The following is a 5838-nucleotide window of genomic DNA, read 5'->3' on the forward strand; positions in this document are numbered from 1 at the left end:
CCCGCCAGACCCATTGGCGAGCGCGGCCGCCAAAGGCTCCAACGCGAGCGTGTGGTTTCCCGAAGAAGGTGGCCCGGGCCGGGGAAAGGCTTTTAGTAGCGGAGGTGTCCGGATCAGTGACGTGGCCGCGGCCCCAACCCCGGGCGAGCGGGGCTGCTCCCGCCCTCCCCGGCAGCTCTCCCGCCTCCGGAGACACTGCTGGGTGGTGGGCGCGTCCCGCCGGCGGAAACCTCCTGTGCCGCTCATTTCAGAGCACTAACAGAACAAAGCATCATCTAGACCTCGGACTTTCAACTCTGAATTTAGGTACCTTCTACTGCAGTTCAAACCTTATCGGGGTCTTGTACAGCCGTTCAACCTGTAATTTACAAATAACGCCGCTTCTGACACGAGCAACAGATGCTCATAGTCTTGTAGAAAAGGAGGGTGTGCTCATCGGTGTTTACATTTAAGAACAGTTGTCTGGCATAGGCGATTACAGCAGTACACATGGGACGCTCTTGTTTAATGTACAGTTCAACACCAGCATACGCTCTCCAGAGAACAGCTTTGTCTCAAAAACCCATTCAAGAGGATTTAAGCATAAAACAAGCTCCGAGCACCCTCCATCAGCAGATCAGTTTCCTCTTTACAGTGTTGCGTAAGAAAACTAACGCACAACAGTCTTCCCACAAGTAAGCACTTATTCACATGGTAAGAAAAAGAATCTGTGAGATTATGCACGGAGTATGATGCTGAGCCCCTGAAATCTTGCAGCTAGTGAAAGGAGGCTGCCCGTCATTCAGTATAAATACATAGAAATATATTTTTTGTGGAATACATACCTGATGAATAGAGGTATCACAAACGATGTGTGGCTAAGTATACCAAAATGTCCACAACTGTCCTGTAGAATAATCCTGGGGTTAAAAAGGTGTCTGGAAAGAAATGCTCTTGGGTTTTTTGTCCTACAACGTGCAGAAAAAGAATTTATATACAGTTTTCTAGTAAGAAGAGCTACAGGGGTAGTTCTGACTCCATTGTCAGTTTCCCATTCCTAACGAAGAATTCCCTACAAAACTCCTAAGTCAAGTAATAACTCTGAAAGAACTCTTTTAATTGGAGTAGAATTAATAAGAAGACATCTTAGAGAGGAGATCTAGGCATTTGGCCTTGACCTAGGACTTCCCCCTTGAGAACATTTCTTTAGTCTGCCCTAAAGTAATCCTGAAAAATCTTTTCTCCTTAACAGACCACAAGAGCCTACAATATATCATACAAGGCAACTCTCTGAGTACTGCACTCATCAGCTCTCTGTTCAAGGAGATGGAAAGTGAAAAGCTTTCAGCACCCAAAGAGACTAAGTATTTAGCTGATATCGAATCATACTAAGATCTTTCTTTCTTTAAAGGCTAAAGAACAACTCCAGAGTTTTGTTAAAAACACAGAGTTCTGACTGAGAAAAGCAATTACCCTATTTAACTGGAAGGTCCAGCATATTAAGATGTAGGAAGAAAAATAGGGTTACAGGCCAGATAAATTATCTGCTGAAGTTCAATACAGTTCATCCAGTTATTGAACAATCCCTTAAAGAAAATCTGAATTAATTTACTCCTAGTCAGAGAAGAAATAAATCAGCAACCTTCATAAATTATTATAGCCTGTATGCTCTGAGTAGCATCCCCTGCAAGCATCTCCTCTATATAACTGAATGCTTCAGGAAGCTATTAATGTGCTGACCTGCAAAAACCTTAACAAGCCTCACCTGAGTCCTCGTCCACACCCTGCTCAAGGGACCCATTTAAGCTCAGCTCCAAGCCATGAGTCCTTATTCAAACCTTGTAGCTTCATCTGTCTGCTGGGTGGTGGTTGTGCTGTCTGTACCTCGTTGTGGACCCTGACTTGCCTGCTGGCTTCCTAACTCATCTCAGAGCTGTCTCTTTTTATTGTAGGTGTGCCTCAATGTGGTTGCTGTTGCTAAACTGGACCCTGAGGTGTGTTCCCAGCCTCAGGTCTGCCTTGCTGCAGTAGATGCCTCCTCTCCCAGCTTAGGGGACTGGGTGGGGGGGTGGACTCTGGCTGGGGAGGCACTGCGTTGCTGTCTGGGTTCTTGCACTCATCCTCCTGCTCTTGAGGAGAGAGCTGGCCCTTGCTGTGCCCTGCCAGCCTGTGGTGCTGACTGCTAAAATAAAGGCAAGGGTAGGTGCCAAATGGCTTTAGGAGGTTTGAGTCAAAGGCAATCCTTATCTGAAAAAGCCCAATTCTATTCCAGGGCTATATTGACATTCTGAACTGGTGTCTAGAAAAACCCTTTGTATTGAGTATAACCTTCTTGTCCAAAAGAGTCAAAGTCAAAAGTGTCAGAGTATAGATTTTCAAATATATTTAGAGTATTTAATCAAAAGATTCTCAGAATAGCAGAGGAGTTTTTCAAAAAAGGATGAACACTGTGGGTAATGGACTAATTCTGTGTTGTCATTGATAAAAAACTTCTGTAAGATTAAAGCACTGGGGTTTTATTTTAGGAGAAATTCCTAAATCTTAAGGAAGTTGGATGTTATAGGTATAAAACTCAATGATTCAAGAAAAATCAGTGTTTTACAAAATGCCACAGTTACACCAGAATAAAACAAATAATTCAAAAGCTGTTTGCTCTCCTGAAGAATATAAGATTTCAGTTACAAAACTGTAGGGTTAAATAGAGAATAGCCTTTGTGAACAGGTGAAGCTCAGCTCTCTGGGATTTTTAAATCCTGCAGAGCATAAGCGTCTCTATCATTGTTGGAGGTGGTACTAATGCCATCTGTGTTCATTCCCTTGGCCTGTATGTTTTCTGCAGCACCATTTTTCTGCTGAAGACTTAATTTCTGACCTGTAGCTCTTTTTCCTGAGAGTAGTGGCATCAGGAAAGCATTGAAATGCTTTCTAGGTTTGACTTTAGATGGATCACTGCTCTGGCTCTGACATAAGGTCTGGGCTGCAACCTGTACTCAGATCAGTGCTTTCAGCATGAGTCCATTGTAAGCACTCTGTCTTGGCCATGGAAGAGATTAATTGGGATGTCTGAAGTGAAATTAAACCAAAAAGTGACATCCGTTGGAACTAAATTCAATGTGTGTAGGTAAAGTCTATAATCATGACACTTCTCTTGCTGCTCTAAGAAATGTGTGATGAAGTCTCAAGTGTCCAAGTGTGTTTGTACATGTTTACTACAGACCCACAGAGCAGTCTCTCCAATTAGCCTCTGAAGGATCGCTGCCTTAATGTGGCCTGGCTATTTAAAGCTGTGCTGTAAACAAAGCTCAGGTAACAGCCCCAATCGTGAGAGGTCTGTGCCCTCCAAAATGGTGATGTGTCACAGAAAAAGTCAGAACCCAGCTGAACCTCCACTGATGATTTTAAATCATGATTTCTTAATTGGTAAATTATATTTAGATGCATTACAGAACCAATCTTTGAGTTAAGACATTATTTTTTCATGCTAAACCAGTCCAATGCTGTGTGCTAGACAATTCCCAGTAAAGAAAAATATGAAAATAATAAAATAATCTGAATTTGCTATAGCTTGTTACTATGTGATAGTAAGGTTCCAAAATATGCTTGTTTTGAAGAATTATTTTATAGTTTAAAACTGAGCTAATTATATCTGTATAATGAAGCAAGTATTCATTTCACCCTAAACAAATTTAAAACACTGAACTTTGTCTTTACCTTTTAAATATTTATTGCCTCTGTGTTTTTTAATTATATCTCACATGTATGACCTGAAGGCTGCTCTGTCAGGTGACATAAAGCTTCTGGGTGACCATTTTTTTAACTATGTAGCAGAACTGGATTTGATCTCATAATTTAAAAATTACTCCCCTGCAGTCCTTGGAGTTAAGCCAGAAATGACTTCTGGCTCATGCAGTATAAGATTTTAAAATTTTTAATATTATTATGAAGAGTTTCCTTACAGAAAAAGAGCTACAGTATATAGAGCAGACACCAAATGATGCAATTCAGCTGACTTACCTTTTAGTAGTCTATTAAAAAAATATATCAAGTCTGCTTCTAGTCTCTGAGGTTTTGTGATATTTATAGCACTTCATCTAAGTGAATAGTATTGATGTAATTTTAATATTTATTGCACATGTATGGATATAATACTAATTAAAAGCTTTTGTTCTAGAAAGTTAAATGCATATATTTTTCTGATGCTTTTGGTGGTCTGATACTAATCAGTGTTAAGATAAAAAAGCCTTATAGCACTAAAAACAATATAAATGTTACAGAATTTTAAAGAAAGCATTTAAAATAAGGTATCTTGGGCAAAGATATTTCTTGACTTCGATGTCCTTTGCAACTCTATAGTTCCTTCAAGCAACGTAAAAACCTGCAAAATGATGATCTATTCAAGACTCCTTTTTAACAAATAGGGACTCTGTAAATGATACAGCTCCAAACCCTGCCACAGAAGACCATTTGTAAAAGAAATTATAGTTATGGTAGTGCCTGCTTCCAAGTAATCGGCAAGACTCATTTTCTGGTTAATGTAAATGAAGCAATTCTCTGGATTTGTGATCACTGTCTCAGATGTCACTGCAGGAGGTTAATTAGACATAACTAGTGTCTGTATCTTTCAAAGAGCAATGGCTTTCTCAGATGTGTACCTGATAGTTTATCTATCAACATGTGCAAAATACCTGAGACTCTCACCTATTTGTCTTATTGCTCTCAGCCAGTCATACTAAAGTCAAAGCATTTAAACCTGCACAGCTCCGTGCTACTTACTCCATTTTCGGGGAGACTGGTGCAAATATGAAAAATTAATTTCACTGTTGCGTCACATCATGGATAAACAGTTGGGCCAATGATATACAACCGGTACTTCCAACTTCTGCTGTGTGTGCAGAATCTATTTGCACATGGGTATTGTCTAACCATCAAGCTCTGTTATCTTGCCTTTTCTCTGTGGCCTCCCTCTTTGTGTAGGAATACACAACTTCTGACAGTACAACATGTTCTATATAAATTATAACTATGCAGGATGCACTTAGGAAAGCCAAGCCTGCCAGAAGTAGCTTTTTTTCTTGTTGCTTCAGGAAGAACAAATGCATCTCTTCCTCGATTACCTTGAACTTTGGACTATTGACACTAACTTTTTACATGTGTTAAGGAGAGGTAGAGTTTTTAGAAAAAAATGTCAATATTTCATTGTGGTTCTCATCTTGATCTTTTATTTATACTACTTTGTACATTAGTCAGTCATGCCCAATCAAACTCTACTTTCAATCCACACTGCTGATTAATTATAGTAGATGCTCAATCAGTCCACAAACTTCTGTGTATTACCACTTAAAGTAACAATTATATTTAACTGATTTTAAAAAAAGTGTGTATATATAATCTATATGTATACACTCTGAAGTTGGCTGAATATGCACCATAAGAGCAAGACTCATTTCAGTGGCAGCTGAAATTACTTTTCACTACAACTCTCCCATGGAGAGCTTGCTTGCTGACATTTTCTATCCATTTGCTATTATACCAGCTGTGTCCTTTTCCACTTACTCCACTGATTAATTTATGAAGCCATTATGAAGCAAAAAAACCTAGATGTCTCCTCTTCTAGCCTTTGTTCTGTTACGCCAAGCAAGCCAAGCTCTTAGGCTGGGAAGGCTCTCCATACACCTTCAACCCAGTCTTCCACCGCTGGGGACTAGAATGAGCCCAAGTATCCAAATTAGGTCTTCTGCAGCGTTGTCGGTGTTTCTCTACTTGTACTGGAAACCCTGAGCTGGATACAGCCGTGTAAATGCGGGCGGGAGCGCCGTGCCGAGCACAAGGGGCTGCGGTTTCCCCTCCCCATCTCACGTT

The sequence above is a fragment of the Manacus vitellinus genome, unplaced genomic scaffold (genome assembly GCF_001715985.3).
Source record: "Manacus vitellinus isolate BGI_N305 unplaced genomic scaffold, ASM171598v3 scaffold_56_pilon, whole genome shotgun sequence".
In the NCBI taxonomy this organism is placed as follows: Eukaryota; Metazoa; Chordata; class Aves; order Passeriformes; family Pipridae; genus Manacus; species Manacus vitellinus.